At 38.3% G+C, this 22,788-nt stretch overlaps 1 protein-coding gene across 2 annotated transcripts in view; it reads right to left on the bottom strand.

Moving 5' to 3' along the window:
* LOC149181746 (DEAD-box ATP-dependent RNA helicase 48-like) overlaps window positions 1–20,592 on the bottom strand; it is a 119,286-nt gene extending 98,694 nt beyond the window's left edge. For both annotated transcript variants that reach the window (XM_089416688.1, XM_089416689.1), the window contains exons 1-2: window positions 20,507–20,592; window positions 20,142–20,366 (exon numbers count right to left, since the gene is read on the bottom strand). The gene's annotated coding sequence lies outside the window, so the exon portion shown is untranslated. The remainder of the gene's footprint in view (window positions 1–20,141; window positions 20,367–20,506) is intronic.
* Window positions 20,593–22,788: the final 2,196 nt, after the last annotated feature.

The following is a 22,788-nucleotide window of genomic DNA, read 5'->3' as shown; positions in this document are numbered from 1 at the left end:
GTTTCTCCCAAAGATGTTTGGATGATGAGCATTGACATACACTGGATTTCATAGAATCTGGCACAACACTAATGATACTCATAGCTTTTGAATTGTACCTTCTTGATTCATCAGTAGATGTGTCTCAGGTAACAACTGAATACTATACATTACATCCAATAGCTCCCAAATGGGATTCCATTTTACCTTTACAGAATACAAAAGTTGATTCAATGAACAGAGGAATTGGGCCAACCTGTTTCTCTTTGTCAATTGTAATAGGTTTTGAAAAAATTTCAATGTCAGGGACTTCCTTTGATTCCTACGAATGCTTGGTGACATGCTTTCTTGACTTTCCCATTTTTATTCACTTGAAATTTGCCTTCCAACTATTAAGCTACAACTAAAGGAATCAGCTCTAATTCCAATTGTTGGAAATACTGAGAGGGGTGAACCAATATTTCTCTTCAATTAGTTAATTTTATCTTTACAGAGCATTAGTTATCATTATCATCAGATAAACATAAACACTCATCACATCAATAATCAACATCATTCAACAATGCACAATATCAAAGACAGTAGACAACAGATTTTTAGGTGGAAACACTTTCGGGAGAAAACCCACCAAACCCTTCTTAATATTTGTCTTCAATAATTTTTACATCAATGTTCTCAGCTCCAACTAAAGGAGGCTCCAACCCCCTGGTTTATATGCTCCAACCTGAAGGATGCTCCAATGCCCTGGTCTACCAACTCCAACTGGAAGAACGTTCCAATGTACTAGTTTACAGGCTCTAACCTGAACAACGCTCCAACACCCTATTTACTAGTTGTAACCAGAAGGACGCTCTAATGCCCTATGCAAGCTCCAACTTTTCATTGCACCAACCTACCACCCTAATTAGACGACAAACCATGTTTCACAATTTTCAAACTGGATCCATTGTGCTCAATATCAATCATCAAAACAAACTACAGACTCTGACAATCTGCAAGACTAACACAAGGTTGTCAGCAGCAATACCAATTCTTTCTGCTCAAAGATAAAGCCCTACTAGCTCTACTCACTGCATCAATAATTTCTTCGCTAGTCTGAATACATGAGCCTTTGAATATCAACAACAAACCCTATCTCAATAATTTTGCTCAAGTCACATGTGCGTCTGTCAAAGCTTAGCAGTAATACATATACTCGCAAACCCTAGCTCAGCATGTAGAAGTATATCAATATCAAACCCTAATAGCTTCGACTCATCATCTATGTACCAATAAGAGTTAGTCCTTGCTCAACCTCAAAACCTAGCTTTGCATGTCTATGGTGTAATTTATCATCAAACCCTAGTATATTTGACATGATTGCAATACATGTCCTTTGCTTTGCCCAACATTGCCAAACTAAATCAATGTTGGCACTTCAACAAGAGTTACCTCTGAGCATTGATCGCTCAGCTTCTTCTAGATTTCAAATTAGATAGAAATTGCTCTCATAAATCAAACATAACTACAATAAACCATGTAGTAAGTTAACCGTTCTACAGATTGTGCATTTCCTGGGGCTTTTCATCAGATCACCAAATTGTGCAAAACATTCTACAAAATGATTATTTCTAGGCAACCTCCAAATGACTTGTTGACCACCCACAACTACTAATTATATGATAGAATGAACTTTTAAACAAAAATAAAATAAACACTTTGACCTTACTACCGGGGCTCAATATGCATCTAACATAATTTGAAATATACAAAATGACCAATGTCAAGCTAACTGGCTATAAGCTTCGTGAGTCCTGGCAGATCAAACATGTGTCCTCGTATAAACTTGTGGATGTTGACTCAACTAAACACATATACCACAAGAATTCCAGTTCAAACGCATGTACCATAACAATTCCAATTTAAACGCAGACATTATCACAACAGTCACACTTTGTTGCAGGAGTAATGCTCTAACATTAAAACTTTCAAATTGCACTACAATCGCACTGTTTATTATGAACAAGCCATGCAATTACAATAGTGCTCTTCATTTCCAAGTCTCGACTATTCAATTTGCACTTCACACAAACACAGATTTATATCGGTGTATATTGAAGCATCCATGACATGTTTGACATCGCTTTGCTTCAAACAAAAAACTTTGCAATTTCCAGCGACAAACACTATACGCCCACTTCAAGTCAATATGTCTCTGGAACAAAGGATACACTCTGTTATACTTTTACTCCATGCGTATGATTGTTTAGTGAGAAGCGCTATAACAAAATCCTTCACGGGAATGATCAGTTTCTCGAAGGCCTAGCAATCGTCCTACGCACAACTCCTAATCACACTCATTACTCTTTATAGAGAGATATTTCTCAAGGCACATGTGTTCAAGAACTTCGAATAGTTCAAAACCACTTGCATCCCCAGTCTAAAGCACGATCCATGAGTTGTAATGCTACTGGCACAGCAATCGCACCTTATTGCAGGAGTATAAATTGATGGCATCGATATATTGCACACAATTGCAGTACAGTTGCTCCATCAAAATAGGTCGACATAACATAACATGTTATTTACCAGTTAAACGCACACCCATACAACAATCATGATCACTGTGATACATACACACAGGGGTATGAATAGGTTTTAGACTCCATAAAATTTGTCTTAGATGTAGGTGCAATTTTACCTGCGTTTTCTTACGAAATAACTTCAACCATAATCACGGGTCCTACCCACAAAACGTTTCAAAAAAAGGTATTTGAAATAGTTTACACAGTCTCCAGTGAATTCTTCATTGGATATCTTCAGATTCATTAACCCAACGAAAACCCAATATAAAAATTAAATGTCAAATACCCAAATCCATCTTCAACTGAGGCTTGCTCTTCCAGATCTTTGTGACTGTACAAGGCCGCAAAGGTCAATCATAAAAACAGTGTTCAAGTGCTTGCCTTTTGGAGTGAGGATAGGCCTCCTTTTATAATGATCTAAGAGGGTTCTAGGAGGGAGGCCAACCAGGCCTTTTGGATGGAATCAAAAGCTTAAATTTGAAATTCATTTTTTTTATTACAATTTAGAGCCAAGCCCTAGCCAAATTAGGGTTGAATCATCAAAATAATTTTAATTAATTTTCGTTAATGTCTAGGCCAAAATAAGGTTGCCACATAGTAATTGATTTGTTCTTTAATGAAAATTCTTTTGTCTTCTTGAGATAACAGCTAATGATAGACTGCCATGTCACTTCTTTTTGGGGCTTTTGACCATGACAAGGGGTCTTTGACATTTCAAGAGGCATAATTTACGAACCATCGGGAGTCTCAGAATCGGTATGACAAGGAGCATCCAATGATGGTGATTTTAGGAGCAACCCAACCAATCTTTGTCCTCAAAAACTTCAACAAGTAAGGGCCTTCTAGGGTTTTCCAAGACTTCTAGAGATTTGGAGCCTTAAATACTGCAAGCCAGACAAATATTAAGAGCGTTCACGAATTGACATTGACATCAATTACAACAACATTCAACATGTATATATAGCACAGATATTTGTCTCAATTAGCACTTGTCAACTTGTCATAAGGACATTGTCATACCATACCATTCATCACCATCATACCATGCCATTCATAGTTGTCATCATTGTTATAAACACACTTTCATACTTCCAGAGGTCACTGCCATGTCAAAGGTCACTGTCAAGATCATTGTCATATAGATCTAGGTCATTGATATAGGGTTACTATTATGTTATCTAGGTCACTCCCATATGAAGGTTCCTACCATGCCATATCACATGTCATTGTTATATATATATTATTGTCATGTCTCCAAGTCAAGATTACGTCACTGTCATATAGATCATTGTCATGCCTCCTCACTGTCATATAGATCATAATAAAGTCAACATCATTATCACGATTATACCTCATTAGGTGATTGTTTTGTCATTCATCAAGGTCATTGTTATGCTATATCAAGATCATTTTCCTTTCAAAGTTGCTGCCATATATTCACTTTTATATCAAAGTTATTGTCATATGCCTCACTGTCATATAGATTATTGTTTTACATTTAGTTGCTAGTCAGAGATACGTTTACAAATCACAGAGATATGATCGCAGCATACAAAGATAACATTGTGAACCTTAGAGACAATAATGTGAGCTCAGAGATAAATGCGAACCATTCTACTAGATATGTGAGCTATGCTAATATGAGTGCGAGCTTCAGAGATAACAAACGAACCTTAGAGAACATAATGTGAGCCACTATATGTGATTGTGAGCCATAGATGTGAGCCCTTGGAAAAATAGAGCGAGCCACTGTATGTGAGCGCAAGCCATAGATTCGAGCCATTATATAGATGCGAGCCACTGGAAACATAAAGTGAGCCACTCTATGTGAGTGCAAGCTATAGATGTAAGCCAATGTATAGTTGCGAACCACGGGAAACATAAAGCGAGCCACTGAAATGTAGAGTGAGCCTTAGATAACAATGTGAGCCACAGATAATGTAGATCGAGCCTCAGAAATGTGCGAGACACCGAGAAGAATAGCAAGCCACAGTTAGATACGCAAGCCTCAAAACAAAGTATGCGAGCCACTATAGTTATTGCGTGCCATGGAGATATTGCGAACCGCAAACCTAAATTTTATCTTCCTCAAAGAACCACCAAATTGGTTGATCAAAGTGGAAGGATAGATGCCCAATTTATACTTGTTTCCATGTGTGAAAGGACACATCCAATAAGGGTAGGCCGACATGAACAATATGAAGCCGACTTGTAACTTAGAGGGAAATCACAAATTCAAATATAATTTCCAGATGCTTTGATCATTATTACCCAAGTAATTTTGTCACATAAAATAGGAGTGCCACATTAATAATATTTCTTTGCCCAATTTTAAATTTTCTCTTGGGGCGAGATGGGCTTCATTTGGGGTCTATGGGAAATTTGTCCCATAGCTGCCCCAATTTTCAACAGATTTCATTGTTGAAAGCAATGGGAAGAGGAACGCGCCACATGAGGACAAGGAGGTGGCCAATGGAGTGAAGAAAGCCTTTCACAGGTTGTTTCTAGCATCTTTACAAATTGATATAAGGGAGGAATTTGCCTGTTTTGACGCTAGATTAGAGGGTTTTGTAGACATATCAGCTTCGAATGAGAGGAGGACCACGAAACCAGTTAAATGGTGGACCTGTCATGGGGAAAATGGTGCTTATTTTCAAAGACTTGCCACTGGCATTTTATCACAAGTGGCAAGCTCTTCATCAACAAATATTGGAGAAGTTATAGTTTCATTCATTTTGTGAAGCGCAAAAGGTTGGGATCGCAAAAGGTTGAAGATCTTGTATATATGCATTCAAACCTACACATTTTTGTCTTGTACGGATGAAAAAAATTGAGATGTGGAAGCAAAAATCCCAATGTTGAAACTCTCTCTTGTTGCTCTTGATATTGGTGATGATGCAAGTGGAAGTAGAGGTGTCTCTTCTTCCAATTTGTTACCTACTAAGTTGTACCTAGCAAGAAATGAAGACCACATGACCCAATGTACAAGGCTCCAATCAAATTTTTCAAGTTCAGAAGTCCAACAGGGCAACTTTGCCCCTTCTTCTCTCTCTCTATTCTTCTATCTTCTCTCTCTCTTCTTTCTTCATGCAAATTTTGTACCCCCACGGCGGAGCTTTATCAAATGTCACTAGCATGATGAACTTATGTAAAAGACTTAGACCCTTGCAACCTGGTTACTAAGAAAGTTGCTCCAAAGTGTTTTTTTCACTTCATTATCATTTTTGCTTTCTAGCAGTAAATAGCTAATTGAGTTTTTTCACTCACAACCTCCAAAGCTAGAGAGTCTCAATAGTTGGGCCTTCACCATGTTTTCTGATTCTAGAGTCAATGTATATTACCATGTTGGGCATTATCTTGAGTCTCACAGAATTGCATTAGTATCTAATAGGATTTTTTAATAATTAAGAATTTCCCACAAGATGGGAATTTTTAATTGAAATTTATGTAACAAATAAAAAAGTGGCACTAGGGAATGTTGCATGGGATGTAAGTACTTGATTTTCATCCTTAGAGTACCAACATTATCCTATTACCCACTTTGTGGTGCAAAATATCATTTTCCTTGTGGAAAATCACTTTTACTCAAAAAGTGAGGAAAAAGGACAAGAAAAATCAAGTATTTAATAACTGGGAACATATTAAAAACATGTCTCCAGTGAAGAGGATTGATTAGCACTCAAAAGGAACTAATACCACAAATCAAATGACAAGTCATGAGGCCGAGTTTGGGGGCTTAAGTCAAGGGGACGAATTGGCCCACATGTGAGGGTCGAGTTTGCTGCCCAGATGGAGGTCGTGTTTCCTCATTTATTGAAGGCCAAGTTACACTACAGCCATGTCGAGTTGCACTCAAGATTGAAGCGGAGGTGCACCCTTGGAGACTCGTTCCACCACTTGGCCATACACGGCCATATTTTGAGATACGCATTGCCCACTTGTAGCCACACTAGAACACTTGACAGCCCACTCCTCCACAAGGCCCTCAAGGAAACACGCATTGCTACACTTGGAGAGAAACGCAGCCTATCTTGGCAACTCATCCTTGACACTTGGGAAACTCGTTCGTTGCCTTGGGATTGTCAAATTCTTAGGATTCACTCCCTCTTTTGTTATAAATTGAAGTTCCCTATCTTGAGCAAGCTAGTATGGAAAGTTGAAACTTGAGAGCTTGGGGAAGTGTTGCTATTTTGTAATTGTTCTATCATTTATAAATAAAAGAAGGCTTTGGAGGATTATAGTGTTGTGACTTGTGTGATTTGCTTGGAGCTTTTATTCAGGTAACCTTGTAACATTTTAATTTCATTGCTTTGAATTTTATCCTAGCCCTAAATAGGGGCATTGATGTCCAAAGTAGAAGACAAACAATTGTTTATTTGTCTACTTGTTAGTTTGTATTATTGAGTTGAAATTTACATGTGTTTCTCGGTTGAATAGCATGTTTACTCATTTCATTATGCAATCTACACCTATGACTTCTAATCTCTTTGCAAGATTCTAAGTTTTACATGTTCCTCTAGATTTGAGGATTAGGGACCTCATCGGTTGGAGCATCCATTTTCAAACACAAACGAAGCATTATTCCCACTTAGCATCAAGTGCCTCCAAGTGCATTTGAAGGCCCCAAAACTCTCTCTTCACTCCTCATATAAAGTTCTAAAATTTTCTTCAACAATTCTTGGTTCTATTTATAAGTGCCTCGTTAATATATCTAGCATTGTGAAGGCTAAATAGGTTGTTGTCCTAACAGCAGTCAAATTAGCTAAGAAAAAGCCAAGCCTCTTAGCTTTTCCTTAGTTAAATAGTGTAGAAATTCAATACTTTGATTCTAGTATTTCACTTGGTGTTTTTAGGTTTTTGTATATAGATTTTTGTATTCTAACATTCTTGAGTGTTCCAAAAGTATTTTGGGCACTTTTTGCACTAATTTGCTTGCTGGTTTTTAGCAGGCCTGCGATTTTACAAGGGGAGGTGCTGCCAAAATTTGGTCAAATTTGAAGATCTAAAGCACCCAAAAGGAACCTCATATTGTACCCTTTGTAAAACAAGCATTTCTTCCACCATTGTAACTTCACAAAACCATTTTTTATCCCTTTATTCACAAGGGATACGACCACTCATTAAATCATTGTAATCTCTTGGGAGCTAGGAGAATCTCCTACGCATCCCCCCCACCCAACGGGGACCTCTTGTGTTGTGTCTCATCTTTTGTGGTTTGCTTTCATTGGGTTAAAATTTATTAACACCACAAAACATTAGAGTATGTTTCAATGTCATAGATTAGATTTCATTTTATGTTATTAGAATAAGAGTAATGAACCCCATCAAGCTCTCTTATGCTCTTTGTCATTGCAAGCCTAGCTTGATCCTTGCACGGTACCCAAAAGGAGCTTGTTGGTTGACTTAGTCTAATAGGGAAAACCACTTTGTCTTTATTGCGAGATTGGGCGAAAAGTAAAGGTCGACTTGCAAAATCAAGCTTGGAGCTAGATTCTCCTAGTGTTGGATCTCCTTGCAATTGGCTGACTCGTGAAATCAGGGAAATCATTGAAGCTAGCTTCCTCCTATTGGATCTCCTTGCAGCTTTCTCTACCTCATTCAAAGGATAAAGATTAAGGGGAAACACACCTTAGATTAGATTTACTTTTCTTGCAATCACACATTTCAATCGTGCACTCATACGAATCACCACATATTCATCATCTCACTTCACTAATTTATGTAAATCCAAGTGAAATCTAACTTAATAAAATTTACCAAGAACATTCTCCACAACATTTACTCTTACAGCATTGGGTTGATATCTTATTTACTTTTAAGCATAAGCAAATTCTTGGGCATTTCTATGTCAAGCATACACATTTACCTTTTGGCACTGACCTATACTGACTTTCATTTTTGTCATTTGATCATTTTCTTATCTATCTTGCTCATCTTGTATATTAATGTTGAATGTGATTATCTATGCACCTATCTTTCATATTAATTGTTGATGGTTTAATGTATTTTTGTGTTATTCAATTAACTCTTACAACATTTCTTACTTTGCTATAGCTTAGTTGAGCCTTAGTTATTTTCTTAGGGATGACCCCCTTTCGTGTCACTAGGAGTTGGCCTCAACGGAGGAGTTGAGAATTGAGTGACAGCTACTCAACTTGGTACTTGCCCTCGAGGCCACAACAAGTGGATTAAATATTTTCTCCATGTTAGCCCAGGTGTGGATTAGGCAGCAACACAATCCACACTATAGTTATGTTGAAGAAACATCTTATTATATTTTTGTTGATTAGGATGAGGATTATAATTATAGTGATTGTAATTGTCTTTAGCTTATGTATTATTTCATTTTTAGCACATATAGCGTCATGTATAAAGGCTGATTTTGGAATCTTGAATATGCAACCTCATCTATAAAGGCTAATTTTGCATCATGTAATCATCTATGAGAGTTAATATAGATTTGGTTTTCCTTCTAAAATGTCATTTAAGTGTCATTATACTTTGCCCCTCCAACATAATGTGTTATTAACTTATTTCTAAAAAAATATTAAATATACTTAGGAAGTTTCACCCGATGTTTCCATTTTCTGCGGGTCACGTTTCTAATTGTGCCCATTTTGAAAACTTTCAAATGTCGCCACGTTCGTGCAACTTAGCCTCCATCCAAGCTCCAATTAGCGCTTTATGACATCTAGCCTACTCATCATCAGAAGGTGGGTCATCTATTATAAGGTACATTCACCACTTTTGTAATCAAGTGCTTTCATTTAATAAGGGCATTATAGTATGGATCACAAGTTGAAATGGATGATAGACAACTTTGAGTTGTACTCTTGTTCCCATGCTTCACCTTAGTGGTTATCCCTTACTTCTAATCCAATGTGACCTTCCATGAGGCCTTTCTTTCATTTTCTAGGAGGGGCACAAATAGGAGGCATTGATTCATGTTGTCTGCCCATAGTAATCCATACTTAACACTTCCCATCTTTCCCTTGTATCCATGTCCCACCTTCGAGTTGATTACTATCTGTCAACGGTATTGGTTCCCTGTTTTCCTCATTCTTGAGCAGGGGCCTCAAAAACATTGCCCTAAGAGGTTGACGCAGAAAAAGAAAAAAATAACATGAGCCATAATGATAAAATGCAAAAAAATGGCTAGGATATAATACAGTACATGGTCAAAAGCCTAGCCCGAGCTCTACCCCGGGACTCATTGGCCCTCACCAAGTTCATGGTTAATGCATGAGTAATCAAAATGAAAGGAACTTTGATATCCCAACCCCGATGAACAATAAATTGCTTTACCTTTATGGGGTAAATGATGCATGAATGAAAGCTTATCACCCAAAACATGAAAGAAAACGAAAATCAATGTAGAGAATGGTGCACAAGAGGGGTGGTAAAAATAAGTCAAGGACAGGGGTAACTCAGGGCTCAAAATTGCTCTCTTCACATTATAATGCCCAAGAATGATGGAATTTCATATCTGATACAAAGATGTTGGTATCCTCAACAAACTAAATCCCCATAATACCACTATTCACTTGCACCTGATAAATGATGTGTCGGATTAGGAATTGTTCCTCCCCTTCAGGTTGGAAGCACATAATAGGGCCTCCAAATAATCCTCCCATATTTAAGCATGCTAACATGCTTACAAAACCTGATCTAGGAAGACATTTGAGGATGATGCTTGTGTGAAGTAGTTCGATGCCTTTTGCATTAGATATGGCCCAGTCTGATACTCTTAAAGTTATTTTACCTATGATGATGATGTCACTTAATTTTGAGGGTATGTTTTAGATGCTTTCTTCCAAGTACAATTGCCATCCCTTTCGGGATTGTTTGATACTTTTCCAACACTTTAGAAAGGGTGTCCAACCCCACTTGATGACCCTTCAAGGCATCATAGATAGGAATTTGATGCCTTTATGAGAAGCGTTGACCTTGGGATGTATCCAGCACTAATGATGACCTTCTCCTTTCCCTCCAGAGCCTAGAACACTACACATTGAAGCTAGCACATTGCCTAGTACTCCAAAGACCACAAGATTCCCCCATGTTAGAATTGTACCTTCTTGATGGACATTGCCTTGATTCTAGACCAATTTGATGATAATGATCACTTGAGATCCCTCATGAAAGAATGGTATACCTTTTTCGATGATGACATCATGCCCTAGCATTGTGATGTCACCTTAATTTGGCTTGGAGTGATAATGTGGGTTCGTTTGATGATGACATGTTGATGCGGAGGGTTTTGCTTGATGATTGCACACTTGTTGATGAGGAGATGGCCTTTGAGTGAGCACTCTTTTGATCCATCCATGGGACATTTTGATGGAGATATTCAACTTTGGAGGATGATGTCACCATTGGAGGACTTTTTACTCACATTGGGGGTTTAAAAAAAAGCTTTTTATTATGATTTATCATTAAGATAGTTGTCTTTCAGGTTGGTTTGTGATCTGCTTAACTTGTAATCATTTAAAGTATTACTTTTAGGACATTTACTAAATTATTGACTTAAATTGCTTGGTTTCTCTCGTATAAATAGAGGGAATTCGATTTAGGAAATTCATTGTCACACACACCGATTTACTCATTTACAAAGTGTTGAAGAATCTAGGGCAATTAGAGTTAAAGAGATTCTTCTAGTCATGATAACTATTTGTGAGGTGTTTTTAACTTTTTCATCTTAGCACAATATTCACTTGTTATTATTAGAGTGTGTCTTCTTAATTCATCAAATAGCTACCAAATCAAAAGAGACAAGAACACAAGATATTAGCTTTCTGCCAGGGCCAAAACTGAAAACCCAGATAAAATTCTTCTTATAGAGATTCCAATTGACGAATACCAAGACCATGACCCTTGACCTATTTAGCCACTCCAAGACCAAGACACCAATCCTCTTCTTTGTCACTGTTGAGATCATCATCATTGCTACAACACTGAGGCCATCTCTACTGCACCACTGAGATCTTGATTGCTATTACATCTTTGTTGCACCTTGCTGCACTGAGATCATTGCTACATCGAGATCTTCATTAGAACACTGAGACCATGATTGCAACTATACAGGGGTCATGATTGTGTCTAGAAGGCATGTCGAGACTGAATGATCACAGATATCCTCTTCATCATAAATGCACTAAGACTGTGAGACGGTGATCACTAAGACTGTGATTGTGTCCAATATATATGCCGAGACAATGAGTGTTATCGAGATCCTTCTTCTAACATGTATGTCAAGACTATGACTGTTTCTTTAGTATGCCGAGACCTTCATCATTAAGATTGCACTATGGACAGTGATCACCAAGACTGTACCAAGGTATCCGCATACTGCACCATAGACAGACTTCCAAAGTTTCATCATTGTGGCATCCGAGATTGTCTGCCCTCTTGTAATGCGTATTCCAGACCTATACCCACCCGAAGATTTCAAAGAATCCAAGTTTTTGTGCCTCTGTTTTGCGCAGACCCTAGCTGGGTATATATAGTAGTTTGTCCTCCATATTTAGCCGACATGAACCAACAAAGAGATGTGTCATCTTATTTGAGCCGACATGACTGCATTTTATTCATTCTGTTGGCCGACTTCTTCAAGAGGATTGTGCAGGATACTCGGTGGGATGTAGAACATATGATGTTGCACAGCGAGGTCTTGGAGGGTTGCCTCCAAGGACTCTTATGGATGGAGACACCAGGCATACCTTTGGGTGCAGTTCACCCAAGATCGACGGGGACGCAGATGAGCGATACTAGATGGTATCCATGGGTACTCACACACCTGTCCCTCTTATACATCACTTACAGGCACACATGATTTCGTTGTTGTCCTTTGACACTCTGGGCGCGAGCACAGAGGGACAAGGAACTCACCTGAGATATTGGGATGACACTCAATGCACCAGGGGAGGGACTTCCAGTTGTGGCATTGGGTCGATGCACGAGTTGACAGCCACAAGTTGGGGGATGAGGTGATCATCTGCAGGGGTGGCATATTGTTCATCAGTGAACCTACACCTGGGGAGCTAGTCATGATGGAGACATGTGTCACTCTTTCCACAGGGCGTGTCAAGACCATGCATGAGAAGCGGATACCATGTATGACTGAAGCAAATTTCCAGTATGTGTCCAACCTCCAGACATTGTATTGGCACATTATCAAGAGGGGGGATGGAAGACTTAGTGGTGATGGTTGCTTGGAGCAGGACGAGTCTGCATACACTAAGTCAATTGCGAGTATCAAATACTCATCTATTGGTTGCCTTCAAGGGGTAGTTATTTGGCACATGTGGCTCCGAACAATCATCGGTACTACGCAGTGGCAAGCAGAGGGAAGTTTAGCATGCATTAGATTAGTTCATGATATATGGGGCCTATATGTCAGTTGCATGCAAGGACTAGGGACGAGGAACAGACAGATTCTAGCAATTGTTAGCGCTATGTCGTAGCAGGTTTGGCTAGGGGATCTAGGGATTCAGTTGATTGATAGGCCACTCCATCTCATGAGGAGCAGGACCATAGCAAAGGGTGATCTAGCTCACTTTCGGGTTGACACATGGGGGATCACTAAGGCTTCCATTGTTTGGCAAGGCAGGCTTCTTCAGTTGCAGCTCAGGATCAAAACTAGCAATGGGTGGTTAAACAGTGACATCATAGAGACACCTGGGCAGGATGAGCTTGGCCTCTATCGATATTTCGCCTCCAGTTTTCAGGGGAGGAGGCTGCAGTGTGCACACAATCAACAGCCTATTCGAGTCAGAGTGGTGCAGCGACAACATGGTGGCATTTTTTGAGACAAGCATGGGACCCGAGCATCACAATACTAGACAGCTCAGTGACCTTTAGGGATGCACAGCTAGCTGCTATATGGGGAGATCACTCAGATTTTTCGTTGGGCTTCAGTGACTCGCTAATGACGTGGGGGACTTCATCAGCACGGCAGGTTGGTCAGTAGGAGGATATTAGGAGGAGCACATGTGAGAGAGACTTCATCCCCACATGGATTGGGTTGTATCTTCGAGAGTTTACTCTTGGTGTGATGAGGTGGACTACTTGGTAGGGCAGCTTCATGGAGAATTGGACAGAGTCCTACATTATCATGATGCTCTACTTATTGATAGTATGCAGAGGGATTTTGGAGCTTATACCTGGTTGGACGGTGAGTGGAGCAAGGGGTGCTTCACATTGATCAGGATGCCTTGGGATCCTAGTATTGAGAGATTCCTTCATGATCAGATAGTGTAGAAATCGGGGTTGAATCAGTGGCACATTTCAGACCCTAGTCATACTGGTGATGATAGTGGTGATTAGTAGGCAAAGGAGCACTTGTTTCAGCATTGCATGAGAACAAGTAATTTTTGGCAGGGACTGTAATATCCCCAATTTTGTGAGCATGGGAATTTTGCCTAATTTTGATGATATTAAGTAAAGGGGCAAATATTATTGTGGAGAAAGGTGGCAAGTATTATTTTATTGGAGATTGGTGGAAATTTATTATTTTATTAAAATGGAGGCAAAAGTCACTTAGTGGAAAATAGCCCCCACGAATAAAACAATACTTAAAAAACAAGCCTAGAAGCATGGGGAGAAATTATAAAAGGAGGATGGACTCATTTTCTTATCATCTTTTGACTATTACACTTAACACTTCATATTCTCTTCTAGTTGTTTAGTGCAAGGGTAGAGTGCTGTTTACCACAGGAATTCCAAGCAGAATTCCACCCCATCTTCGGAGGACTTCACGTGCCTCCCAAGTTGGGAATTCGGAGAGTCCATTGTAGGGATTTCATAGAGCTTCATTGACAGTAGTATTCCCAACTCTGTGTATTTCCTGAGCGTAGAGGAAATTCGAGTTATTCATTGCCGTCCAGCATACAACGTGTTGGAGTCTGGGTTATTTGCAGGAAGATTTTCCTAGTTGGAGCCAGGAATTTTGTGGTGATTTTGCAGGGATAGAGAGCAAAAAAATTGTGTTACAAAATTCTCTTCATTTGGAAGTGCATAGGGGTTTCTGGCTTAGCCTACACAAGGGAAGAAAGGAGAAGAATTGTGGAGAGATAAGGGTCGGAGATTGGAGGTATACCTCAAGGGAGAATTTAGCCAGTGGTAGATTTGGGCATAGTTTCATAATATCAAACTGTGGGATGTTTTCTGGCTAGATTGGGCAATTTGCACTTGTTGGGGGTCACCGGGGGTCGATGGATTCAGCCCAAACCCTTTCTAGGTTTTTGTGGGTTTAGTGAGAGGAGTCTGGGGTTAATTTCATAGAATTTTTTGGGAAGTATTTCTGGCAGAAATCGGTGTTCTAGTCAGCAGCCAGCAGCAAAAATTATTGGAGAAAGGCTCAATTCACTCCAGGACCATTTCCACCACTTGGGTCTGTGAGATTTTTCTGGGTTATTCTGGGTTCCTTGTGGGAAGCTCCACTGAATTTCCTGGAATTTTCTGAGCAGTTTAGAGGGTCGAAACACCAATTCCGTTCTAGCCAACAGTAGTAGAATTTACTAGGTCAGCACAAAGACTTGGGGAGACAAGTTTCCAGCACTTGGGCAGCTTCATTTTCACCTAGGACTTGACTAGCTTGTTGTAGCAAGCCCAGGTTCCTCTTATTCATTTATATGTACCTTGTTTTCTCAGTTAATAAAATTGCTTAGCTCTTGGTACAATTTCTAGTGCAATGTCATTATGTTGGTGTGTTAGTTTTATCGGTTACATGTTTATGCTTTATTTGTTGTTATCACTTAATATTTCCCACTAGGAATATTACATAGGATTTCTATACATTTTCATTTTGATATATTGACATTTTATGGCTCTACCAACTCCTTTGAAAAAAAATTCACGAAGTATCTATCAAGGAAACTTAGTATAGCATTCTTTTGTTGAAAATTGAGGCAGTTATGGGACAAATTTGCCATAGAAACCCAACTTCCCCAAAGGAAAGCCCATCTTGCCCCTAGAAGAATGTAAATTGGATAAAAGGAAAATATTATTGATTGATGTGACAAAATCTAATTGGGCAAATAATTATTAAAGCATCATCAAAATTGGTAAATATATATTCAGGAGAATTTTTATTAATACAAAATGAGGTCTCTCATCAAGTCAGCTTTACAAGTAAAAGGGTCATATTAATTCTCATGGCACCCCTTTCTCCTTCGTCGAATTGTATAAAAGGAGACTCTTGGATCTCATTCAAAGACACATCAATCCTCACATTCTCTAATCTCTTAGTGGCTCATATTTGTTTGGTAGCTCGCCAATCCCCTGTGGCTCTCGCAAATCTTTGTGGCTCGATACATAAGCTTTGTGGCTCGATTTACATACTTTGTGGTTCGCTTATGTTCCTAGGCTTGCATTTACAGTCGCACACATACATTGTGGTTCGCTTATATTCCTGGACTCGCATTTACATTGGCACACATTCTCAGTCGCTCACTCTATACATAGTAGCATCGCATAATGGCATCACTCTATACACAGTGACATCACACTCAGTGGCATTGCATCTATAACTGTGGCATTACATCTATAACAGTGGCGTCGCATCTATAATAATGGCAACACATCATTTACAGCAATGCTCTAAGACTCGGTCTCATATACCTTGATGAGCTTGAAGTACCTGTAGCTTAGGTCTATTTTTCCATGGTTCGCATTGTTACTCCTTGTGGTTAGTTCTATCACCTATAGCTCAGATCTATTTTTCCATGGTTCACATTGTTACTCTTTGTGGTTTGTTCTATCACCTGTAGCTCAGATCTATTTTTACATGGTTCGCATTGTTACTCCTTGTGGTTCGTTCTATCACCTATAGCTCAGATTTATTTTTCCATGATCCACATTTTTACTCTTTGTGGTTTGTTCTATCGCTTGTAGCTTGGATCTATTTTTCCATGGTTTGCATTGTTACTCCTTGTGGTTTGTTCTATCACCTGTAGCTCGGATCTATTTTTCCATGGTTCACATTGTTACACTTTGTGGTTTGTTCTATCACCTGTCGCTCGAATCTATTTTTCCATGGTTCACATTGTTACTCTTTGTTGTTCATTCTATCACCGGTAGCTCGGGTCTATTCTCCATGATTAGAATTGTTATTCTTTGTGATGGCAGTTTATGGAAATTCTCATGACTACAATATATGGCATGGTAACCTTGATGTAAGTTAGTAACATATATGACAGTACGTCTATGATATATGACAGTGAGCAAGTAAACTTGTTGATAGTGAATTTGAGTGACTTGGATACACTTATATGAAGTGACAAGGAGGCATGTGACAATGACAGTACCTTTGATACGGCAGTATTCTTTGCAGTAACATTGACATAGTAGTAACCCTTGATATGGCAGAAACCTAGTATGACAGTAACCCTTGAAAGTGACATAATGATAATGTCAATAACCTCAAGTTAGTATGACAGTGGCAGTATATGGACAGGGATGTATGGCAACTCACATGACAGTGATATACATGGCACGATATGACAATGCAATGATGTATGACTTGACATGACAATGATGTATGGCTTGACATGACAGTGATGTATGACTGGACATGATAATGATGGATGATAAAGACGATATGACAATGATGGCAGAACCTCTATGACAGTAATAGTGAAGTATGACAGTGACAATGTTCTTATGACAGTATGATATGGTATGTTGTTGGAATGGCACTAGGTGGCCTAATGCAATTGATGATGATGTTTCATGATATTGTACTTTGTATCTTAGTTGAACATTTGATGAATATCTGAAAAGAAGAATTTGGTTGGGTGTTCCCCCTTGTGGGCTTTTACCCTGGTCTCTGACCTAAAACTTGGTGTCTCCATTGTGCATGTTTGCCTTCTAATGTTCTTTTTTGTTCAGCTACATTGTTGATGTTATTTTTTTCTCTACATAATTTCTAATGATGAAATGATGTTATGGGGTGAAGATTATATGAAAATGTTGAAAAAAAATTGAAAATGCAATTATCTGCGGCAGAGGACAATCTAGCCCTAAAAATTAACATCTTTGACCTTAAATCTCCAATTGATTGAAAGTTGATAGGGTTTACATTGAGAGATTTTCTCTCTCTTAACTTACTCCAATCAAGATCTTCTACCATTGATCGCAACCTTTTATAGGGTAAACTAGGGTTAGGCTATGGCAATCTGTGTTTTAGCATAAAATATCTTGGATTTCATATTCCTAGGGTTAGGCTTTGCATTTAATATATTCAAAAAAGAAAAATATCATTTTTATGCATTTCTCAACCATCTTTTTAAGACAGATGTCTAGGGTCTAGTAGTTGTTTCATGCATTTCCAACCATTGAAAAATTGTTGCAACATTCTCTTTTGTTTACCCATTCAATAGCCTTGCTGATTTATTGTTTATCATTAATTATAGGTTGTTTTTCTATTGTTGTCATAAATATTTCATGCTTTAAATTGTGTTTATTATCAACCCTAATTTATAATAACAACAATTAAATTAAAGGTGGCATGTGTTTGGGCATTATTTGAATGTCCACAGGACTATCTTAGCCCTCTAGACATAGCCATAAGTCCCTTGAACTCGTTACCTCATCTCACCTAGAGTGATACCTTGTTGAATATTATCCTTGGGCGTTTATATAGATTCCTTGGAGGGTATTCACCCTAAGAATTCTTGGGTTACTTAATCCTTGAGATCTGTTGACAAATCCTTCCTTGTGGGGATAACATACATTCAAAGAACAACAGGAAAGCAACTACTAAGGTGACAGTGGTGGTTGATCTCACTGTTTCCCATGATCTAGAGTGCTTAGTGAGGCTTTGCACTTAGGTGTTAGACTTTGCAGTAATAGGGCCCACCCCAAGTCCAGCACATCATTAGGTGCCAAAGAATGGTCCCATATCCCATCATCTAGGCAAAGTTTGTAAGACACCCCTTCAGAATCGAAATTGTCTTTAGACTAGTAAGGTTGTCGAATCACTTCCAAAGATTTACCGACTCAATAACAAGTAGAAATTGGTAACCATATCTTCTTTATTGATATTCAAATCGTTTTTACATACAACACTTCCATGAACTCAAGGGCAATATCACAGTTCAGCTCCCCTACATTCTTCGATGCTAGATGCATGGGCTCCAGATACCCCTACGCCAGTTCAAGGTGGGCTCTCATCAACTTCAAGTCAAAGATGAGCACCAAATGCCACAAGGGAACAAACTATGCTAGATATACCATTGATAGGAACAAAGTCAGAGGAGCACTTTACATTCCAATGCCCCCACTAGAATGAAATACAAGTGTCGATTCCACTATCTATTCAAGGAGTCTCATAACTCCCTCTCCACCTTTTTCCAAATTTTAGACTATGGATGCCTAGAATCATAGCTGGGAGATGTTCTCAAGCTTAGAGCTCATTCTTCAACTGCCCACTCAACTAGACACTACTCAAAGGATGACATCTTTCTTCTCAATGCTCATAGTGGATAGGGGCACAAAAAAGCAACTAGAGTGCACAAACATTCCAACTTCAGATCAGAAAGACCCTAGGAAGCAGCCCAAATCTGACAGTGAGACCCTTACAAAGTTGTCGTATGAGATCTCGAGGGTAGTTCATGCCAAAGGGTCAACTCTTCTAGACAAAGTGACATCCCCTAGGCCAGCTCAGCTCCTTCTACCAAGCTTCTACATAAAGATTATTTACTTCATCCTCAAATGCTATAAGAGATTCCCAAACTTCAAAGGAGGATTCCCTCTCTCCTTGATTCGACGAGAGGCACTTGGAGCATTGAGCCTCTTTCCCTTTTACTCAGCCCCAACACATTGTATTTTGGCATTGTGTTAGTTTCAGCTATATCATATAGATTAGCTTTGATCCTTGCTTTTATAGGAGTGGTCTTTGCACTCCCACTATATATCATCACTTATGTACCGAACAAACCTGTTGAGCTACTCTTGGTTATTTGTCAATCATTAACAAACTCATCTTGTCTTCTCCATCTTACCATCACTTCTTTGACATGTCATTCCATCCTCTACATTGAAGGAATATCCTTCTTGGAGATTCAGATTTATGCGCAAAAATCTATGACCAATTTGGTCACTACTTTCTCCTTCCTCTTGACTAAACACTGTCAACATATTTTTGAAGGCAGCAGGAAATTTGAATTCATATTGAAGTTTTTTTTCATTGGTTAAAGGAAGGTTTTGAAATTCAAGTAGCTAATAAAGGTTATGTCCTCAGAAAGTATATTAGAGATTCAAATTATGGTGGCCAGCCTTATATGTTGGCTCTTCTAGCTTGGGTTGGAAGAGGAAGCAAACCCTGGTACAGTATTTGATGTATTTTGTAATTATATAATAGAAGACTCTGTCTTTCAAAAAAAAACTTTAAAAATACTCAAGTTGTTACATCATTATATTTTTATATTACATTCATTTTTTCTCGTGAAAATTGTGAAAGTCAAAGGCAAACCTTAATTATAAAGGAAACTGAATGTGCCAAGACAAACATTTAGTTCTTAATCAAAAAATTTGTGCAATACCTTCAAGAACTCTGTTCCATTATTTCAGTACATGTTGGATAGAAAACACACAAACCTGACAAGGATCTGTTTCCAGCCGTTTTCGCTCCACATGTAATCTAGTGCCCCCAACAACTACCTGAACCCCAATATTAGAATGATATCTCAACAATGTATTAGTCTCTGCAGCAGTTTGGCTGGCAAGTTCACGGGTTGGACAAACAACCAGCACAATAATGGGAGATCTCCTTTGATTTTGGGAAAGAGGAGGTGTTTTTACTACCACCTCAATTGCTGGAAGCTGCAACATAGAACTGTAATCAATTGTTTTTTAACACGTAGAAATTGATCAGCATAATAAGCTGAAATTCTCAGCATAAAATCTTTCATAAACAAGCAAAATAAAATTGCATTTTAAGATACTGGTATTGTTCGACATACCAAAAATGCTAGTGTCTTGCCTGTTCCAGTTTTTGCTTTCGCTAATACATCCTTTCCTGCATTTAACACTTAAAACCATCATTCCGCTTCGACATGATTCAAGTGCTATGAGTAAAAGCATAATAATTCCACCATATTACTCTGAATCTCCAGAGAAATGACCATATAAGAACCTAGTAACTGAAATATTCTTGTTATGTATAGCACCTGAAGCAATTTTGAACAAAACGAGACTATTTCTTTGAGCTGCACAATAGAAGAAGAAATGAAACGTTCATAGAAAACTAAATAAGATGAGATAAGAGAAGGAAAAGACCTCCTAACAGCGAAAGATTAATAGAACTTACTTACAATATAGAAAAAAAAGTGTCTCACATGTTTCTAGCTTGCTTTTACAACTATATGTCATGACCTTTCATGGGGAAGAAACTCACTCTATGGCATTCACATTCTGATTGCTTTCTAGAAAAAGTATTAAAGATAACTTGTCTAAATATGTCTTCTCCTGGTCACATGTCAAACTCATTAAAAAAGAGTTGAAATCAATGTCTACTCGCATGTCGAGTTAGTAATGAGCAATAAGCACATTTATAATCAAGTACAAAAAATATCTAATAATGCATATCTAGGACTTATTACACTGATTTATAACTCCTTGTATATTTTTGTCTGGGGCTGGGAAATTACCCAATGTTTTGCTGTCGATATGAAAAATGTTGTTCAAAAGTGGTTTGGAGTCTGTAAAACCACCTATATAAAGTTGCTAAACTTCTCTTTCCGCCAACCAAGTATTAACCTGCTTGTTGTAGGTGGTCCAAGCTATGATTTCGATAAGGGTTATCTCTGACAGAGGAGGCTGAAAATCCAGGATCGTCTCTATCTGAGGAGCAATTTGCACCTTTTCATTCAATATGAGTAGTAGCTCATATAGCCTGAGTTTTCCAACTTTGATAACAAAACAAATTCCAAGTGGAGCTAGTAAATCAAAGCAAAATGAATTTATGTATGTATAGTGACCATGTTGAATGACTTTAAGGTTATGATGTTGTTGATTATGAAGTCTTTGCATGTCTAAGTATATGCCAACTTTATCTTCCACTGGTATTGATGTTGGACTTTATGTTAATCATGGAGAGCTCTGTATCTGACTTGAGATTTGCATCTGCCTAGCTTTAGCCTGTATGTGATTCAGCTGTTCCACAAATGAGCAGCTTTTTGTTGTTCAATCTTCTTACGAGTGGTAAGTTCAAAACTAATAAGAAAAATACAACGGGGAGCTCATAGTATCAATTCCTGTTTTGAGGGAACGGAACAGTGGTGGATGCTATGGTCCTGACCCTTATTCATAACTATATTTATTATACTTAATTATTCTTAGGTTGGCCTAGTAGTGTTAGATTGGCCACCTCAAAATATTTCATCTCATATATTTAAAGATTAAATGGACTCGATTGAATAATCATCTTCTGTTCTATACTAGGATATATTTAACTAGGAGGTTGCCCCTCAAAGTGGCTTTACTATTCATTTATTTATGCTCATTATTTAGGGAGGGGTGGAAGTACTATATTGGTGCATAGTTTAAAAACTTGGAACCAATCTTCGAACCAGTTACCTATCAAACCGGTTTTCGAATCAGACTCAGATTGAACTTATTCAAAGAACCAGTTTTCAAAAAATTACATAAAATAATTAGTTTTTAATGAAAATTTTATTTTTAAGATTCCCAACCATTAGAGACAAAATATGCAAAGTTTTCTCATCTATATACCATGTAAGGGTCAATATATCAAAATGGCACTAAGTGGAATAAATATCAGCAACAAAATACATAATCAATGAAGCTCTAAATGGCCTCTAGAGTCCAAAAACCATGCTACAAGTTACTGGGCCACTAACCTAGTACAAATCACTAATCAACATGATTACTCATCAAACTCATCACCACTACTATAAATGGGATCATCAATGGGAGCTACATAAACATCATCTAGCTCAAAGTCCTGAAAGTCCTCAGGGACATCCGCAACCTCATTAGCAGTAGTAGTTGTAGTACAGTGTACTACAAGACTTAATAGAACCACAACTTGGTCGAGCTGCACAACTAGTGCTTGAATGTGCCATCCTTAGTGCTATGCTTCCTTCAATTCCTGATTTGACTACTAGATGTACATTGGGATCAACCCCCCCCCCAACACCATGGCATCAATATCAAAATCAGCATCAAACTCTCCTAGCTAAGAGTCATCTACCCATTCTAAAGTTGCATCAATGTCTTCCAA

The sequence above is a fragment of the Pinus tabuliformis genome, chromosome 3_2, assembly GCF_031772625.1.
Source record: "Pinus tabuliformis cultivar Carrire ecotype Pingquan chromosome 3_2, CPIR1, whole genome shotgun sequence".
NCBI lineage: Eukaryota > Viridiplantae > Streptophyta > Pinopsida > Pinales > Pinaceae > Pinus > Pinus tabuliformis.
Note: the sequence above shows the minus strand (reverse complement) of the source record. Positions and strands in the feature narration are given on the sequence as shown.